General features: G+C 36.4%; 1 pseudogene; it reads right to left on the reverse strand.

Moving 5' to 3' along the window:
• Positions 1-17,115: 17,115 nt before the first annotated feature.
• Positions 17,116-18,133, reverse strand: LOC149220856 (serine--glyoxylate aminotransferase pseudogene; annotated as a pseudogene).
• Between the last annotated feature and the right edge of the window lie 1,189 nt (positions 18,134-19,322).

The raw sequence follows: 19,322 nt of genomic DNA on the forward strand, positions 1-19,322 counted from the left end.
TCAACAAGCAAGCAGACAAACATTATCTAGAATGGGAAAATCTATGTAAACAAGAGGAAATATTTTGGAGACAAAAGTCTAGAGTTCAATGGCTAAAAGAAGGAGAGCGCAATACTAAGTTTTTCCATAGAACCACCATGGCCAATAGAGCTCATAACAACATCTCTTCGATCAAGAATGAAGAAGGAGAACTGTAGATCTCCCATAAAGCTATAGAAGCTGTGTTAGTTCACCACTTCCAAGGTATAACACAGGAGAACAATTTAGACAGAGAGCAATCTATGAGGGAAATAACTACTAATGTACCGAAACTGGTATCCAGAGAGGACAATTTCAACCTCAATAGACTAGTAATAGAAGGGGAGCTAAGTGATGTCCTCAAGGATATGCAGAATGGCAAAGCTCCAGGACTGGATGGGTTCAATGTGGAGTTTTTCAAAGCTTGCTGGAATATTGTTAAGTAGGACATTTTGAAGGTTGTGGAGGATTCCAGATCTAACAAAACCATTCTAAAAGCCCTCAACACTTCCTTCATCGCCCTGATCCCCAAATAGGAAATTTCTCAGACACCGAATAAATTCAGACCCATAGCCCTATGCAACGTAGTCTGTAAGATCATATCCAAGGTTGTAGCTAACAGACTCAAACCTTTACTTCCGGTCTTGGTTTCTGGAGAGCAATCAAGTTATGTGGAAGGCAGACAAATTCTGGATAACATCATACAAGTGCAATAAGTGGTGCACTCTTTAACTAGCAAGAAGTAGGTGGGTATGATCATGCAATTAGATATTGCCAAAGCTTATGACAAGGTAAATTGGGTCTACCTTAGGAAAATGTTGATTGCTTTTGGATTTGATCACCACTGGGTCAGATGGGTTATGGCACTGGTGACATCCTCCAGTTTTTCTATATTGGTCAATGGTGCTCCCTCAGAGATTTTCAGTCCCTCTAGAGGCCTCAGACATGGTGACCCGCTCTCCCCCTTTCTTTTTATCATCATGATGGAAGGATTGGGGAGAGCTATAAAACAGGTGAAATCATCAGAAAAGAGAAAAGATCGGCAACTTACTGACAATGGTCAACCCCTGACTCACCAACAATTTGTAGATGATACCATGCTACAGGGAGTCCCCATAGTCCAAGAAGCTTCAAACTACAAATTTTTTTTTAAAGCTTTTTGCCTCCGCTTCAGGTATGGAAGTTAATCTCTCCAAATCTAAAAGCTTCTTCTTCAATACCAATATTGCTATTCAGAAAAATATCTCCAAAATTCTTGGCTTTCAAAGGGATTTCCTTCCTTCAAAATATTTAAGAGTCCCACTAACTGCTAAACCTATGCTCAAAAGTATATGGGAACCTTTAACACACATTTCATTAAATTTGGAATTTTTTTATTACATTGACATCAATAGAATTGAGGTTTTTGGTTATTTTGAAATTCTAGATTCATCATTTAATTCCAAATTTAATGAAATATCTGTTCTTTGCTCAACAAGTTGCAGGACAAAGTCAGTAAATGGACCATCAGATCTTTAAACCTTGCTGGAAGGTTAGTTCTTACAAAATCAGTGCATCAAGCAATCCCTATTTTCATGTTATCAGCCCTCCCAGCTCCAAAAGGGGTCCTTCAGCAATTCAGGAATATTCAAAGAAACTTCCTTTGGGGCAAGGAGGAGACTAAGAGGAAATGGGCCTTGGTGTCTTGGGATAAAATTTGTAAGCCCAAGAACCATGGAGGACTTGGATTGGACGATCAGGAGATTCTTAGTAAGGCTTTAGGAGCCAAACTTTGGTGGCGCTGGGTCCAGCATGTAGAGACTCAATGGAAAATATCTAGAAAGAAAAATATGCTAGTTCCTGGCAGAACAATGATCTTATAAGAATGACAGGAAATATAAAGGGTTCTTATATTTGGAACAAAACCTGGGAGAACAGAAGACTAGTACAAGAGAATAGTTTTTGGGAAATTAGAGAAGGAAATCTTGCTCTTTTTTGTGAAGACAAGTGGCAGAAAGAACCAATTCTGGAAAAAGAAGACTTTCTTGAGCTTAAACAGGAGTTAGATTCCCAAGGTTTAATAAAGGTTAAGGATTTCTGGATACATTCTAATCCTACAGATAAGTGGAGAACATGGAAAAACATTAAATGCATAAATAACACTCCCCTGAAAACTAGAGTAGAGGAGATCAGGAAAATAGTAGAGAAAAGGAAGATCTTAGTGGTTGAGGGACAAGACCAACTAAGATGGGGGAATAACACTGAAGGCACCTTTATTATTAAGGAAGCAAAAAGCATTCTTCTTGAGTTGGATCCCCGGGTTCCGAACAAAATCTGGCAAAAGCTTTGGAGGCATCAAGGGTGGATGAAAATCAAACTCTTCATGTGGGTTTTGTATCACAATAAAATCCTGACTTGGGATAAAATTAGGAAAATAGGTGTTCAGGGGCCTTCCAGGTGCTCGCTCTATGAAGCATAAGAAGAACCCGAGGAACATTTACTCAACAACTGTATTTTCACATCTTGGTTGTGGGATTTTTTTTGCTATTATTTTTCAACAATATGATAGAGACAGAGGTTGCATCATTAACAGCCTCAGCATCTGGAGGAAAATTTTTTCAGATAATGAAATTCTAAACTTAGCATGGGCCCTCACACCAAGCTTCATCATATGGAACTTGTGGAAATAGAGGAACAAAATAATTTTAAAGGAGGATAAAAAGCCCCCCAACACCTGCTGAAGATAATCCTGAAACAGCGCAAGGAGATAGTGAGAACTACTATTCGCATCTTCCCTAAACCCCCCCCTATCAGATGCAGATTTAAATATTCTCAAGCAACTGGGGATGAATGGTCTTACCCTCCTTGGCCTTGACAGGAAGCTCACTATGACTGATCCGGAGAAGGATTTCTGGCATCCTCCTTCAGAGGGCTATTTAAAGTACAACATTGATGGGGCTTCAAAAGGGAACCCGAGAACTGTAGGGTATGGAGGGGTCCTTAGAAATGCAGAGGGCAGTATCCTTTCCATTTTTCATTGCCACCTAGGTACAACCACCAATAACATGGCTGAACTAATGGCTATGGAACAATGCCTAGATTCACTGAAGCACAGTAACTGTCTAAACGTCATGATAGAGGCAGATTCGAAGTTAATTATCAATTCAATGCAAAAAATTCATAATGGAGCTACCCCGAATAAAGTCTCTAAGCATTGGAATCTCATTCGGGTCTTCCAAAGAATTCAAAGCCATCTTTATGGCATGCGCACTATTAGTTTCCACCATGTGCGCAGAAAGGCAAATAAGCTGGTAGATCTTCTGGCCAACCAGGGAGTCAGCTGCACAGAGAATAATGTGTTGATGAAGTGGCAGGATTCAAGTCCAAGTAGACTGAGAGCTATTTGTGATGCACAGGCGGAAGAAGATAGGGATGTGTTTAGACTCAAAACAAGGGAGAATAGCTCGATTTGATAGTCCCCCATTTGTGTCGTCTTGGTGGGCATTTTATGCTGATAAAGAAGGTTACCTTGTCAGGTAGTCCAGAGGCAAGGTGCAAGCGTGATGTTGATCTCTTATTTTTCCCTCACATCTTTGCTCAATGAAACACTCTCTCCTGCACTTTCTCCCAACTAGGGCGATGTTGTTTTGTGTTTGTCGGAGGATTCAATCCATTTGGTAGTGAGTGGTTTTAGTTCTCGGGGTCCTATTTGCAAAACCACCTCCCAGATGGCTTTCGACTGTTCTCACTGCCTTCAGAGCAGTTATGGTTTTGGCGTTATCGCAACGATCCCATACATCCTACGACACATGGCAGGGGATGGGTTTGAAAACTGCCCTCGATCGCACATTATCTTTCCTCCTTCTTGTCCCATGTGAAATATTTCTCAGCTGTAGGATTTGTATGTTGCGAATCAACGGTTGTCGCAGGGAGGATAATCTTCAGGCTCTTCTGCATTTCGGCCTCCTCCTCAGCCGTCGATCTTTTTAGTTTGATGGGACGATTCTTTAGTTGGGGGTTTTCTGAAGGGAGGCCGCCAGAAAGTTTGCAAGTTTCCTGAGGGTTTGTCAGGAGTCTTGTTAATTCTTCTTATGCTTCTTTTTCTAAAGGTATAGCTGTTCGGTGTTGCCCCTGGTGGCTAAGGCTGTTATTCCTTTTTGTTTTCCTTGACATCGAGTGAACGATTGCTCATATTGTACACTATTTTTTTGCCATAATGATATAGAAGGATCCTTACTTGCTTCAGCGAAAAAAAGAAAATCAATCATTGTCTCAACCATGGTCCAATGTTGCATTATGACAAAGATTTTCTCAATATGATATTCATGGTCAACCATGGTGATCCATGGTCAATCATGGTCAACCTTGGTCAACCATGTTCAACCATGTTCAACCAGGTTTTATAAAATCAAACATGGTCATCCATGGTCAATCATGGTCAACCATGGTCAAAAGTTGCATTGTGACAAAGATAGCCTTGATATGAAAATCAACCATGGTCCAATGTCTCAACATGACAAGAATTGTCTCAATATGAAAATCAACCATGGTCAACCATGGTAATCCATGTTTGTTTCAGCATTTATAATATTTATCTTAGGGTTTATATACCTCGTGTTTATAATATTAGTCCCTTGGGTTAAATATTGTTCCCTTGGTTTCATAATCCCTTCGAGTTTTAGTATTAATCTCTTGGGTTTATTATTCCCTTAGGTTTATAGTTTCAATCCCTTGGGTTTATAATATCAATAATAGTCAACCAAGGTCAACCATGTTTTATAAATTCAATCATGGTCAACCATGGTCGACCATATTTTATAAAATCAATTATATTCATCCATGGTTAATCATGGTCAACCATGGTCCAGCGTCACATTATGACAAATATTGTCTCAATGTGAAAATAAATCATTGTCTCAACCATGGTCCAACGTCACGTTATGAAAAAGATTGTCTCAATACAAAAACCATGGTCAACAATGGTCAGTCATGGTCAACAATGGTCAATCATGTTTTATAAAATCAAACATGGTCTTCCATGGTTAATCATGGTCGACCATGGTCAAATGCCACATTGTCACAAAGATTGCGTTGATATGGAAATCAACCATAGTTAAGCATGGTCAACCATGGTCCAACGTCGCATCATGACAAAGATTATATCAGCCATGGTCAACCATGTTTATTTTAGTGTTTATAATATTTATCTTAGGGTTTATATACCTTGTATTTATAATATTAGTCTCTTGGGTTTAATATTATTCCCTTGTGTTCATAATCCCTTGGGGTTTTAGTATTAATCCTTTGAGTTTATAATACCATTCTATTGAGTTTATTATTCCCTTGGGTTTATAATATCAATCATGGTCAACCATGGTGAATAATAGCAAACCATGGTAAACCATGGTGGAATGTCTCACTGTGACAATGATTCTCTCAATATGAAAATAAACCATGGTCCAATGTCACATTATGACAAATATTGTCTCGATATGAAAATGAATCATTGTCGACCATGGTCAACCATGTTTCAATGTCACATTGTGACAAAGATTGTCTCAATATAGAAATTAACCATGGTCAATCATGTTTATTTAAGGGTTTCTAATATTTATCTTATGGTTTATATAACTTGGGTTTATAATACCAATCCCTTGGGTTTATTATTCCATTGTGTTTATTAGTGTAAGGATTCATATTCCTAGGGTTTAATAATATTCCCTTAGGTTTATAATCCCACAATTTTTCAATATTAATCCCTAGGGTTTATTATTCCCTTGGATTTATAATATCTATCATGGTCAACCATGGTCCAACGTTGCATTGTGACAAATATTGTCTCACTATGAGAATCAACCATGGTCCAAAGCTTATTGTTAATTAATTTTTTAATGAATTGTTAATAATTATTTTTAATTATTAATAATGAATGAATGAATTATTTTATGAATTGCTTAATTTTTAATGAATTATTGATGATGATGATGATGATGATGATAGTGGTTAACGTCCATTGAGACCAAATTGGTCTATCGGACCTATAATTTTCTTAGTTTTTAATTGTCTGGCTCCTCATCTTTCTTGGCAAGATTGGTGCTGCAGCTTTCTTTTTTTTCTCTACGGTCTTCCAACATCCTTTATCTTGCATCTCCTTCATCTCTTCTGTTTCTTGGGACATTGGTGTCTTAGCTTCGCAATCTATGGTGTTTGTCCTTTTGAAGATAGTGAGAGAAGAAGTTTGGTTTAGGAGATCTGCTTTGCTATTAAATGAAGATTTATTTTGTGTGGTATTCGATTCCTCATAACTGTTGATACTTGAGGGGTTGTCGAGTTCATTTTTTTGTTGTTGGGCGGGGCTTTCTCCTTGCTTGTCTTGAGAGTTGTTTCTTTCTTGCCCGATTTCTTGTGATTCAGAGTTTTCTCTAGAGTATTCTTCTTTGATGATAGTGTAGTGTTCTTTTTGTACTCCTTCCCACCATGTAGATCTGTGGTGTTTTTTTCTAGCAGAATTTTTCTGGGAGGCTTTTAGGCAATTTTTGGCTAGATGGTCTGTCTCAAAGCAGGATCGACATCGGAAGAGGACACTTTCATAATCGAGTTTCTGGTTCCACACATAGTCTTTACTTGTTAGGTTTATTTCAGCTGAGAATCTGGTGCTGAAGTCCATTTCCACACAGATGCATGCATAGGTGTTTCTGGCATATTCCTTTGTTTCTGGGCACCTGCAGTAAAATTTCCCAATTGTATTTCCAATGGCTTTTAGCGAGGAGAGATTCCGGAGATACAAGGGTAGGATTGGCAATCTCACCCAAACTGTTGTTGAGGGATCGAATGATGGGTTCCATGGCTTCATGAATAGGCCTGATTTTTCCCAAAACCAAGGGCCGGAATCTAGAATACATTGTGTGCTTTCAGGATTTCCAAAATCTACTATAAAGAAACCCCTGGCACAGGGGTAGATATTAATTTCATTAGAAATGACAGGCTTCCATACCTTCGAGAACGGAGAGTGCCAAAACATAGTGTGGGAGCCGAGACCTAGGAAATAAGGTAGAATATTAGATCTAGATCTAGCCGCAGAAGATTAGATCTAGAACCCAGCCGCAGAGAAATAAGGTAGAAGATTCTAGATCTAGCCACAAAAGATTAGATCTACAACCCAGCCGCAGAGAAATAAGGCAGAATATTAGATCTAGATCTAGCCGCAGAAGATTGAACAGGTGGTTCGTCTATGAAATTGGTTATTACCTTTGATAACCCCACAGCGTGAGACAACAAAGAGTGTGGAAACACAGCGTGGGAGCCGGGACCTAGCCGCAGAGAAATAAGGTAGAAGATTAGATCTAGATCTAGCCGCGGAAGATCAGATCTAGAACCCAGCCACAGAGAAGATTAGATCTAGAACCCAGCCGCAGAGAAATGGCGCTCCTGAGACAGAATTTTCTCTCAATAGAAAGCTCCCAAGTCAATACTCTCTGATTTCCACAGTCCAAACATAATTTTCTTCTTCTTATTGGGGTTTCAACCCCAAAACCCTTTTAACAGTTCTGGTTTAAAAGTTGTACCAATGGCGGCAGTGGATCCCTTGTTCGATTCTCTCCAAAGTACACAGTCAATGATGGAATCCTTCGACAAGTCTTTGTCCGAGCTCTGCAAAGACAACACCAGAGAGTCGGTTCTCGATCTGTGGAAGAACCTGATGGAGTTAATTACTTAATTATTTAATAAATTTATAATAAATGAAATATAAATGAATTAATTAATTGTTATTAATATTTATTAAATAATAATGCTATTAAATTAGCTAATAATATTTATATTAATAAAACAATATTAATAAATAACAATAATAATAAAAATATGAATGAATGAATGATTGATTAAAGTTATTTAATTATTTAAATTATTTAATTAATTTAATGTTATTTAAATTATTTAATTAATTTAATGTTATTTAAATTATTTAAATTCGAGTTGTTTTTAGTGAGATTTTCTGCAAATGTTTTTGTTGGTTTTTCCGGTCTAATTTCTTTAAAATCTAGCAGGAATTTATTGAAATCACAAGCTTGATCGGTAATCCTTGCACAATCGAAGTGCCCTAGGGTTTTTTCATAGTGTTGAATCCATATATACAATCAAAAAGCTAATTTAAATAACACAAATCAAGATTTCACCTCAAATTTTTCTGGCACTAGAAAGTCCAAAAAATAGCAATAAAGACAACTCCATTTAAATTATTTAATGAATAAATGAATTACTTATTTAATGACTTAATTAATAATAAATAAAATATAGAGGAATAAATTAATTATTATTAATATTTATTGATTAATAATGCTAAATTTTCGTGTACTTAATTGTAGAATAAGCCTTTTAGCTAAATAAAACATGCTACTACTTTAAACCGCTAGGTACACGCCACTGCCTGCGAATGGCAGGTATACTTCTTTGATGCGTTCCTTGCCTACCTGACAAAGTAATAACTCAAAGAATGGAATTATTAGGTTTGAGTTTTTCTGAATGGCTGTGTTTTCTTAACATTTGAAAAAACGAACGTAGCTCTTCAGCAAAGAAGCATACATGTTGGTGTCGTTTTATTATTTACTGATTTCGTTGTAAACAGGTCTACGATATTATGAGGACAGCATATTCTGTTTAACGCTTCTTTTGTTTGTATCATATCTGATTTCTCCTTGTTCTATGTCTATCTCTATTATATTATTATATGTATGTGGAAAGAGTGTTTCACATACAACTTTACTTTTATTATATTTGTAAAAGAAAAAATGTTTTACATATAATTTTATTATATTATATTTTTGTTATAAAAAATAATAGAAACGATAAAATGTTAAAATTCTAAATAGCTTATAAAATTTAAATATTTTAAAAGTATTTGAAAATACTAAATTTACTTGTTAATTTAAGAATAAAAATTAAAGTAACAACACATAACCTTCTAAATTATCATTATAAAAAGAAAAACTTCTCTTAATTAAAGTGCACCTATGAAAAATGTTTAGTCTCATCGGAAAGAAAATTGGAAAACAAGAAATATTAGAAAAAGGTAGATCGTGAGGAAATCTGCAATATCAAATGATATTGCAGTAGTATAAATTGAAAATAACATAATATACAGTAAGAACGGGAAGCCGGAAATTTTCTGGAACCGGCCATTTAAAACTTCTATGTATAAAAGAACATAAACGTTGACTTACAAAAAGACATGTCTGTTGGCGTCTAGTATTGGGTACTAAAACATCACGGAAATCTGCCGCTTTTGATCTCAATAACTTTCCCTCCTCTCTCTTCATTACCATTTTAAGGGTTAAACATAGGTTGTCTGCCAGAAAATAGCCATCGTCTCCCCTCTCTATCTCAATCCCCTCTTTCAGTTCTGCTGCAATATTTGTTATCCAGTCCAAATAATATTGCAAGGAATGCATGGTGTTGATGTCAGTGGTTACAAATTTAGCTAGCGAATTTGTTACCGAGTCTTATTTTATGCCATTTCCATGGTTTTTTTATCATTTTCCATTTGTTCTTATGGACTCAACCAGCCCACTAGGCTGTCAAAATCCTCCTCTCTCCCTTCAACCACCCTTTAATCATATAATGGGCTTCATGCAAGTCTTCTTTCCTCATTGGGATCCACTTATCTCTTCCCCAAAGTTCCATTATCTTACATCCACACTTAACAAGCTTCTGAGGACCAAAAACATAGAAGGAAAAAAAGAAAATGAAAAATTCACAACAATTCATGACAATGATACAAAACCATAAACAAAGTAACATGGCCATGCACAGATCAATAATTCAATAATGGACCAACCATGAAATCAACTGTGAAACACAAAATACATAAAATTCCATAATCACAAGAAATCAATCCCCATAAGATCTATTATTTTTCAATGTTTCATGAGTGAAGGCTTAATCAGAGCCCTCTACTGATTTCATTTAGTCTCTTTACCGAAAATGACCACAGTGATTAAATTCAACCTCTTAACAATTCGTTTACAATTTAATTAAATTTCTTCAAATAGCCATGAAATGGATATGGCACCCACATCTAATCAGACATTTCGACAAATAATTCCTGGTGACCAGCTTATCTCGTTTCCATGATCAAATAGGTTCTAGGGGCATTCTGGGCCACGTGCCTAGAATGTTGGCTCCCTGGATGTTGTACAACTTTTAGACGTTGTTCTTACATTGTGGGAAATCATTTCTTAAGTGTTTCACCCCACAGGTTCAACACTTGTAGGGTCATCTTTCGTAGCCTCTAGCTTCGTCTCCTTTAGCCTCATAGGCCGGCCTTCATTTTTTTTTTGTTGAAATTCTATTAAATCTTGCCTTTATTGGTGGTGATACTTTTTTCCTTTTCCCTAGGCTGCTTCTCCAAAATTCCTTGCTTTCTTGCTCTAAATTTGATGTTTCCCTTTGATTTTAGATCAGCCTTAAGCTCTGGCCTATTCCTAGATTCCTCGTAGCAGTGAATTGTATTTTTTCCTACGTCCTCCATGTTCTGTGGCTCATCAAATTGAATTACGTCTTTGAATTATTGTGTCAGCCCACTGGTAAGTATTTGAACTTTTTCTTTTTCCTTTAGGTAAGGCACGTACCGAAGAAGCTCCATGAATTTATCAACAAACTCTTCATCAAACATCTGAGCCATTTTGAGCTCAAGGAACTGCTTTGACTTGTTGTCAAAATACCTTTCAGATAGGTATTTTTCCTTGAAGTATTCTTCAAGTTCTTTCCATAACAACGACTCTTATGCCTCTTACATTCTTTAATTCCTCCCACTATATATTAGCCTTTCCTTTCAAGATGAAGGTAGTCACCCTTGCTTTCATATTCTCATAGTAGTTATGAACTATGAAGAAATTTTTCATCCCTAGTAGCCATGCTTCAACATCCTTTGCTTCCTTTACCTCACCGTCAAATGTAGGAGGGTTAACTTTCTTAAATTCCTCTAGTACATATTCTCTTTCCCTCCTCATCTAATGGCGATAATGATGGCAATGATGTTGTAGCCTTCTATGAGTGTCTTTAACTTGTTTGTCATGGGTACTTGCCTTCTTTACTAGAGTATTCAACCGAGTACCTCCTTTCATAGTGTCTTCACTTGACAACATGCAACTCCTAGAACTGCTTTCATCTACTCCATTTGTTATTTCTTCTTGTTTCTTGGGTTGTTGTTTGTCACTCTGACTAGCTCCCAACTCATGTTGTTTTCATCGTTGCAAGTCCGAAAGGCTCTATAATATGACAACATTCACTTCTGCTTATATTTCCTATGCTTTGGAAAGCATTTCTTATGCCTCCAAAAGCCTCATATTTTCAACCTTATAACTCATTATTTCATCTCTCAAGCTCCTCAGCATATCCATCTAATCAAGAAAGCCCACCTCTCCTCTATCCTCAAATAATATATCCTATTCATATACATGTTGTGAGTTGTGAGTGCTATATTGTACCCTTCTTGTCCTCATTTCCTTTTAGCCTTTAGTTTCTTCTTACATGTTGACAATGCAAACAGATAACTAATAAATTAATCAAATAAACATACATAATAGAAACCATCACCTTGGCTCATTTTTGGAAGTCTGGTTGATGTAAGGCTAGTTGTAACATTACATGTCATGTTAACACATTAATATTAATGAAATCACGTTGAGTTATCAATGAAACAATATAATAGAATCAGATCAAGCATTCATACTATGCTACATGCATACATCATGGTGTAAGCATGCCAAATGGTACCTACAATCAATCCAAAAAACAAATAGGTTCTAGCAACTATCATCTGCTCTAAGGCCTTATCTATTTGCCAAAAGTCTAGTGTTCAACCTTTTGTCTAATACCACTCTGTAACATACCCCCTACTATTCTTAGCCCTCACTAAGGATGTAGAAGGAGGCAGTTCTTATGGTGACCCAACCTCCAAATTTTAGTCATGGAAATGGGGTAATAAAATTTTGATATTCTTCAAACTTATCAAAACACAGAATAAAATATTCCATTTCATTTGCCTAGTCGAGACCTTTCCAATGATATAATGTTCGGATTAATTCAATAGATGGATCAAGAGACATGACCATTTAATATTAGGTCACTTAACAACCCTTGCCTCGTCATAAGCGGCTCCCTCATGGCACCCTCGTGGTACATCACATGGCACCCACGTGGTAACCACTATATCATGCACGATTCCATGTCGAAGGTTGTCCTCTCTTGGTCATGGGGTCACATAGTTAGTTTTGATGACAAACAAGCAAGGTGCGGCACCTTCTTGAGCCTAACCTCTAACACTATTGGATCATCCTAGTCGACATATTTCAACAACTAGCCCTATCCACTCATCCTAGTAGACTTCACTTAATGACTGACCCTACTAACTCATACTAGTCAAATTCACTTGATGATCAGCCCTGCCGACTCATCCTGGTCAACTTCACTTGTATGTCAACCCTACAAACTCATCCTGGTCCACTTATCTCAATAAGTAACCTTGCCAACTCATCTTGGTCGACTTTTATTATCTACAAGACTAGGAGAATAACCCAAACCATCAAACATACCTCGACTAACCAGTGGAATGAACCAAACCAATTAAATTACCTTAACTAATAAGACTAGTCGAATGACCCAGAAGAGTTGAATTTCGTCAACTAGCACTAGTAGTTGAATGACCCAAACCAATTGAGATACCTTGACCTACCAGTTGAATGGCCCAAACCAGTCGACTTACCTTGACTATCAAGATCAGTCAAAATGACTAAAACCATGTGCCATACCTCAATTAACAAGACCAGTCAAATGAATCAAACGAATCGAATTACCTTGACTATCAAGACCAATCTACTTACCTAGAATAACAATATTAGTCAAACGAATAGAACTAGCCGGCTTAACTCAACTATCAAGTCTAGTCAAATGACCTAAACTAGTCAACATACCTTGACTAACCAGTCAAATGACCCAAACTAGTCGACTTACCTCAACTATAAATAGCATTAAGATGACCCAAAACAGTCAAATTACCTTGATTAACAAGACGAATCAAACCAGTCAACTTACCTTTACTATCAAGACCAGTTGAATGACCCTAAAACAAGTCGACATACCTCGACTACACAATGCATGATAACTAATTCATTTTGTTATATACAATCGATTAAATCAACAAAGAAGGTATATCTATCCATTCTCGTGAATTTTAAACCATTATTCAAGTTCAAGATTATGTAGATGCACTGTCCCATCCCTTAAGAAGAATTCATGGAACCATTACCACATATTTATACAAAGAATCATACCCATTTTGGTTTTATGGGAAATTTGGTAGCAAATTAAACAACATGCATTAATCAATTCAAGGATTCATATGCAAAAAAAAATATATCATCCCTTATAGGAATAACCATTCCTCAACAATTGCACAACCTTTAACATCCTTCATTCATATAGTAGTCAACATTCCTCATCAACATGGGCAACTAACCAACACATTTATCACATTCATGACAATCAAAAGTATAGGGGTTTAAGTAAACACTTATCTGATGAAATAAGTTAGGAAACTAAGGTTTGGACTCTAACTCTCCACCCAACCATAGACAAGCTACAACCAAGTCTTTCTTGCAACTATCACCCGCGAGATAGATTCCAAAGCTTGAGTAGGAGTTCTCAATGAAGTAAAATCAATGCTTCCAACTAAAACAAGGCCTCCCCAAGTAACCCACCTTGACCACCAGTTAATCAGTTAATCAAATACACAATGGAACACTTATATAACAACCCCGAGTTAAAAGTTCATGTAATAAAAGTTAATAAAGGAAAAATAATACCATAGTCAAGGGACACTTATTCCATGCAGAATGTTGGAAAAAGTATCCTAGTGGGCATCACTTTATGTGTTTATGCCTAAGAGGAAATTGGTAAAGGAAATGGCAAAGACTTCGAAAAGGAAAAAAAGGCATTATTGGTGTTTTATTTATGAAAATAAAGGAAATTAGAAGAAAAGGGAGGTCAAAGGTCACAGGTTGCATGTGAGGAGGAAAATGAAGGAAAATAATGGAAAATTGAAGAAATTAGAGGCATGAATAATAAAAAAACATCAAAGCATCATTTGGTAGCCTTTTTCGAGTTCAATTTTGGAATTATTTTTCACAGAGGAGAAGAGCACCAAGAGAAGGAAAGCAAGCAAGCAAAGGAAGGAAAAGCAAAGAAAAATAAGGAAAATGAAAGCCAAGGAAGGATAAGGAAAGAGAAGGAAAGAACTGAGTAATCAAGGAAAAATTGGATCAAGTAGCTTCAACAAGAATACTTACAGGTAACAGGTTTCATGTATGATTTCCTAGCTAGTTTTGACATGCATGGTATGTGCATGTTAGTATTTGGTTCTCTTATTGTCATTGGAATGGGTTTTGTCGAGGTTGACAATGGATTTTAACCTACCCTTGTCATTTCCAAATAGTCATGCTCTGATGAGGTTTTTATCCATTTGAGCTTTGGATTGTCGGAAGATTTTGGATCTAGGTGAGGTAGTCTCAGGAAATATCCCAAAGGCCTAGGAATCCCTTGAACGGTAATGGAAGGATACACGATAAAGCTTGAGGTTGGAGACGAGAAAATTTCTCAAGGTATTGGAGTAGAAATTTTGAGGCATCCAAGCTTGGTTTGGTTTTGTGATCTCGACACCAGTTTAGGTGAGGTCGCGTTATAGTGAGGGTGGAGGTGGTTTAACCTCTGTATTCCCTTGATTTTTTATGGATTAGTTTATCCCATGAGATTCCACATTCATGCTTGGAATATTGCTTGGGGGTGATTGGATGAAAGAAATATTTGGTTCACCCAATATGTGGTTGGGTGGTACATGGAAGTCCTAAACTTGGTTGGCTTTTAGCTATGTTTAATAAGAGATAAGTTTCCCTTTCTTTTGAAGAGTAAATGTACTTGTTATTACGTAGCTTTAATGGTTGTTCTCTCATTGTTATTTATCTGGTTGGTTATATTCTCATTATAAGTATGGTTATTTGATAGTTATTAGTCATGGATACTTTCATGTTTTTACTTGTAATTGAATGAATAATGAATGCAAGACCTAATTGATGTTATGACAGCTAATGTGAGAAGGTAGTGAGCCTTCTTGTTAAACATCAGATATGTTTTTAGCTACTTATGTTCAGACTTGCATTCATGACCTATAGGTTGCAGGTTTACCAAGTGTTTAACGAAATTTCAGTCCTGGTTAGGGAAGGTCCAGTCAAGTCCTTATTTCATCTTTGGTTTACAAGCATCGTTTCTATGTCTTTTATGTGTCCTAGAAGTTTCATGGAGTTCTAGAAAGAGACTGGGTCCTAGCCCTGGAAAATAACCTTAAATCTCACAGTCATTGGAATAGAACTAGCAAAAAAAGGCTATATTCGCACTCAAGCAGGCTCATGAGAGCGACTGGAGGCTCTTAGTTGCTTGGAGGGATTGGAAAGGGAGCTATTAGGGCTCTAAGTCAGTTTGAAGTAGTGTCATCTCGAGGGGTTGGACACTTGGAGGGGTTGGGTTGTTCTTGAAGGTCCTGTAGGACCCAAGGGAAGTCAATAAGGTCTCAAGTTGTCGAATCCATTTCCATAAGTTCATATACGAGGTTGAGTATTATCATAGTGACCCTTAGCTCATGTTTACCTAGGCAATTCGGCGAAAGTGAGTAAAAGTGAGAGGAGGTAGTTATAACCTAGCTCAATTATTGTCAATACTCTTTCCCAACTGTCATATAACTGGGCCTTTACTCGGCCAATTTGAATGCAGGATTCTTTTGTAAGCACATAGAAATCACATCTCTAGTCCAGGAGGATGGTTTCAACATAACATGGGAAGGTTCAACAACTTGACAAAATATTGTTAAGTTAGTAGGTTCTTCATTCCACAAGCTTCTTAGTGCTTTATTTAGTCCACAATATAAGCCACTCTTAGCAACATGGGGAGAGGTTGTATGTAACTATGGGAAGGTTCTCTAGCTAAAAAAACTACTTATAATTCAGTAGGTTCTTTAGTCCACAATTTCCTAGTGGTTTCCTAGAGAAAACAACACTTAGTGGCTTCCTTAGACCTTAAGAAAAATACAGGAGGAGGAGAGCTCAATATTGGAAGGTTCCTCAGTTAGATAAACTACCATGGAAGTGCATAGATCATTTTTTTGGTATTTTTTTAGAGAATGAAAGCACTAGTTCTCTTGTCCAAGTGCCACACTTGGTGTTTACTCAACACCCAAGTACCTAAGTGTCTCTGTCTCCTAGCCAGTCGCTTCATCAATCCACAAACTTCCTAGTGGGTTCTGAAATCCCAAGGAAAACCACTCTTGGTGGCTTCATTAGTCCTTGGCAAGCACTTCTCTCTATACTCGACTAGAAAACCTTGTTTGGATTCTTCACCTGGTCTATTTTTTCCTCTGAATTCTCTCTCTCTGTCATAATTATTTTTTCCTATTTCCTTCCTCTTCCCCCCTTACTAACTCTGTCCCTTCATAAATGAATGATTTTCACTAGGAGCCTCCTCGCCCTCCCTTCCTTCTATTGGAACCCGCCAACTATCTACTTCCCCTTGTTGTTTATGGAGTCCAATCCATTGACAACACGACCACTCTGTCTATCCACACTCCTTCCCCAACATCATCCTTCTACCTACCTATGCAAAACTTTCCTGGCCTCTGGGGTCGTGCCACATCTTCCCCATGATCTCTCTTCTTTTTTCCTTTTAATTGTAATATAACCACTCACTCTTCACTTATGTGCTCTAGGGTTAACTATTCAACAACGTTGCCATCCCCATCTAATTTTGTGTGCTCTATTTCTTGTGTCTTTCACCGAGGAAGCATGACCCTTGTCCTCTTTTCCAACTCCACATTAATAGCATAATCCAACCCATTAAAATGCATACCTTCCAGTCTCCTTAGATGTCATAGAAATGTCAAAGAAATTGCAAGAAATCACCCTGCTTAACTCTCGAATTCGTTTCACGATACCTTAGCCCATTTTAATTTATAACTACATAATTACAAGGAATTATTTACAATGTCTACAAGGCAAAGTTTACCCACAGGTGATGTCACACTCACGGTCTATATAGGAGTTGAATTGATGATGTGTAGGGCTAATACATCCCCAACTTATAGAATTTCAAATAGTTTTTCTAGTAAAAAAATACCACTAGCAACTTTGCAGTCTTTATTGCTTCTAAGTCCTTTAGGCTTGCACACACAATACCAACACTCATCGGAAATGTCAAATCCATTTGAGAACCTATTAGTGCTACATCTACTCCACCCATTCATCCATATGGTAATCAATGGCACATATAGAAGGCACACCACCCACTAGAAACAAAGTAAGACACATGCAGTCCTCTGCAGCCACTCATTCTAATTTTCATTAGAAGCAAGTGAACTTATTATTAAAAAACATAAAGTCATTTTGCTTATTATTATTGGTATAAGTGAACTTGATTGTAAATTCTAGAAAATTAATGGACATGAACGAACTCAAATAGTTGACTTCACTCTTGACCATGTTATTTGTGGAATCTATGATCGAGATAAGGATGATTTGATTATAACTAGACTCTCTTGTCTATTAAATTTATGAAATATTTAAAAATATGCAAACAAGATAAGGATGACCTAATTATAGCTAGTTTTTTAACACTCAAATAAGTTTTCTTCTTTGTAGGCAATGGATTTAGTAATTAGCATTGTAAAATTCCAAATAAATACTTTGAAGCAATGCAATCAAATCAATACCAGTGGTCATACCCACCAATAACCTTTCCTTATATTTTCCAAATTGTTCGTGACCCCAGTTGTAGTCCCATTGTGAAGACAACAAATAGCCTTTACTCAGTGTTCCTTATTTGCTTCAAGCTTTTCCCTTAGTAGCCCAATATCCACCCCTATCCTCCATTCACACTACACAAAACCAATATTAAAATTGAGGTGCTTCATTTGATCAACCATAGAAGACTGAATTGGACCATCTCAAAAAGAGATGATTTGATCTCATGGTGATAGTGTGTTTGTAAGAGCACTTTCCCAAGCACTAATACCTGGACATATGTTAGATGATTGATACACCATGCATGTGGACTGAGCTAACACTAACATGCAAATCAAACTTATGAAATATATTTTACCACATTGGTTTAAATTGAAACTGCCAACTAATACCCCCACATGAATTATTTCATAAATTACTAGTTAGTTTGACTAATTACAACCATATGAGGGATCCCACATATATGAAAAGTGATGAAATCAAAGAAAAACAGACAAGTTTATTAAAAACAAAGCACAATTTGTGAAAGTGGGTTTAAATTTTCAATTTAGCAAGTCAAGAGTAGTAAAATGTACAAATAAATCTATGCACTAGAACTCATGTAGTGAAGGTAAAGACGAATACAAAACTTTATTAAAAAGAAATCACAATATATGATAGTGGGTTTAGATTTTCAATTTAACGAGCTAAGAAAATCCAATATAGTAACAAAATGTGCAGACAAATCTACGCACCAAAACTCTTGCAGTGGTAGTAAAAAAAATGTATAAACAACAAGCCAAAAGTATAACGAAACTTTTGTAGTGGTAGTAAACAAATGTATAAACGACAAGCCAAAAGTATGGGTTCTATCACAAGGCACTTTGTTTCTCCCTGCGCTCTCATAAATGAGGAGTTTCAATTTTTTTGTGGTGTATAATAATTAATTTATGATCATTTGGGCAAATTTTCTTAACTTCATATTATTCTTCTTAATCTAATTTAAAGGATTAAAGATAATTATGATCTAGCATCAAAAATTTTTTTGCTACTCACAAGGCTATATTGAGAAGTAGCCAAGCACATTGATAGAACGAGACCCTTAAGGATATTATGTTTTTTTTATTATTATTATTATTTGATATAACCCCTTACAACAATATCTCATCGAATGAGTCATTATAAAATCTTTCATATACCACATTGTAGAGTACCTATTTAAATAAATAAAAAAATTAAACATAGACAACAAATAAAACCGCATGTAAAATGAAAAAACACACACATATATTCTTTCTAATGAAATAATCCAAGTGATCATTCTTACTACCACTTATCAAGCTAACTATAGTGTCTATAACATATCTACCTATTTTCTAAGAACCTAGAACTCTAGAACTCTATGGATAACAATGTAAAGAATCTATTAATAATTATATTTCATATGATATGTACGGTATCTCTACTTATTAGAAACCTTTGTCTCTGTGAAAATATTAGTGAATGCATTAG

This window comes from Pinus tabuliformis, chromosome Q (assembly GCF_031772625.1).
Source record: "Pinus tabuliformis cultivar Carrire ecotype Pingquan chromosome Q, CPIR1, whole genome shotgun sequence".
NCBI lineage: Eukaryota > Viridiplantae > Streptophyta > Pinopsida > Pinales > Pinaceae > Pinus > Pinus tabuliformis.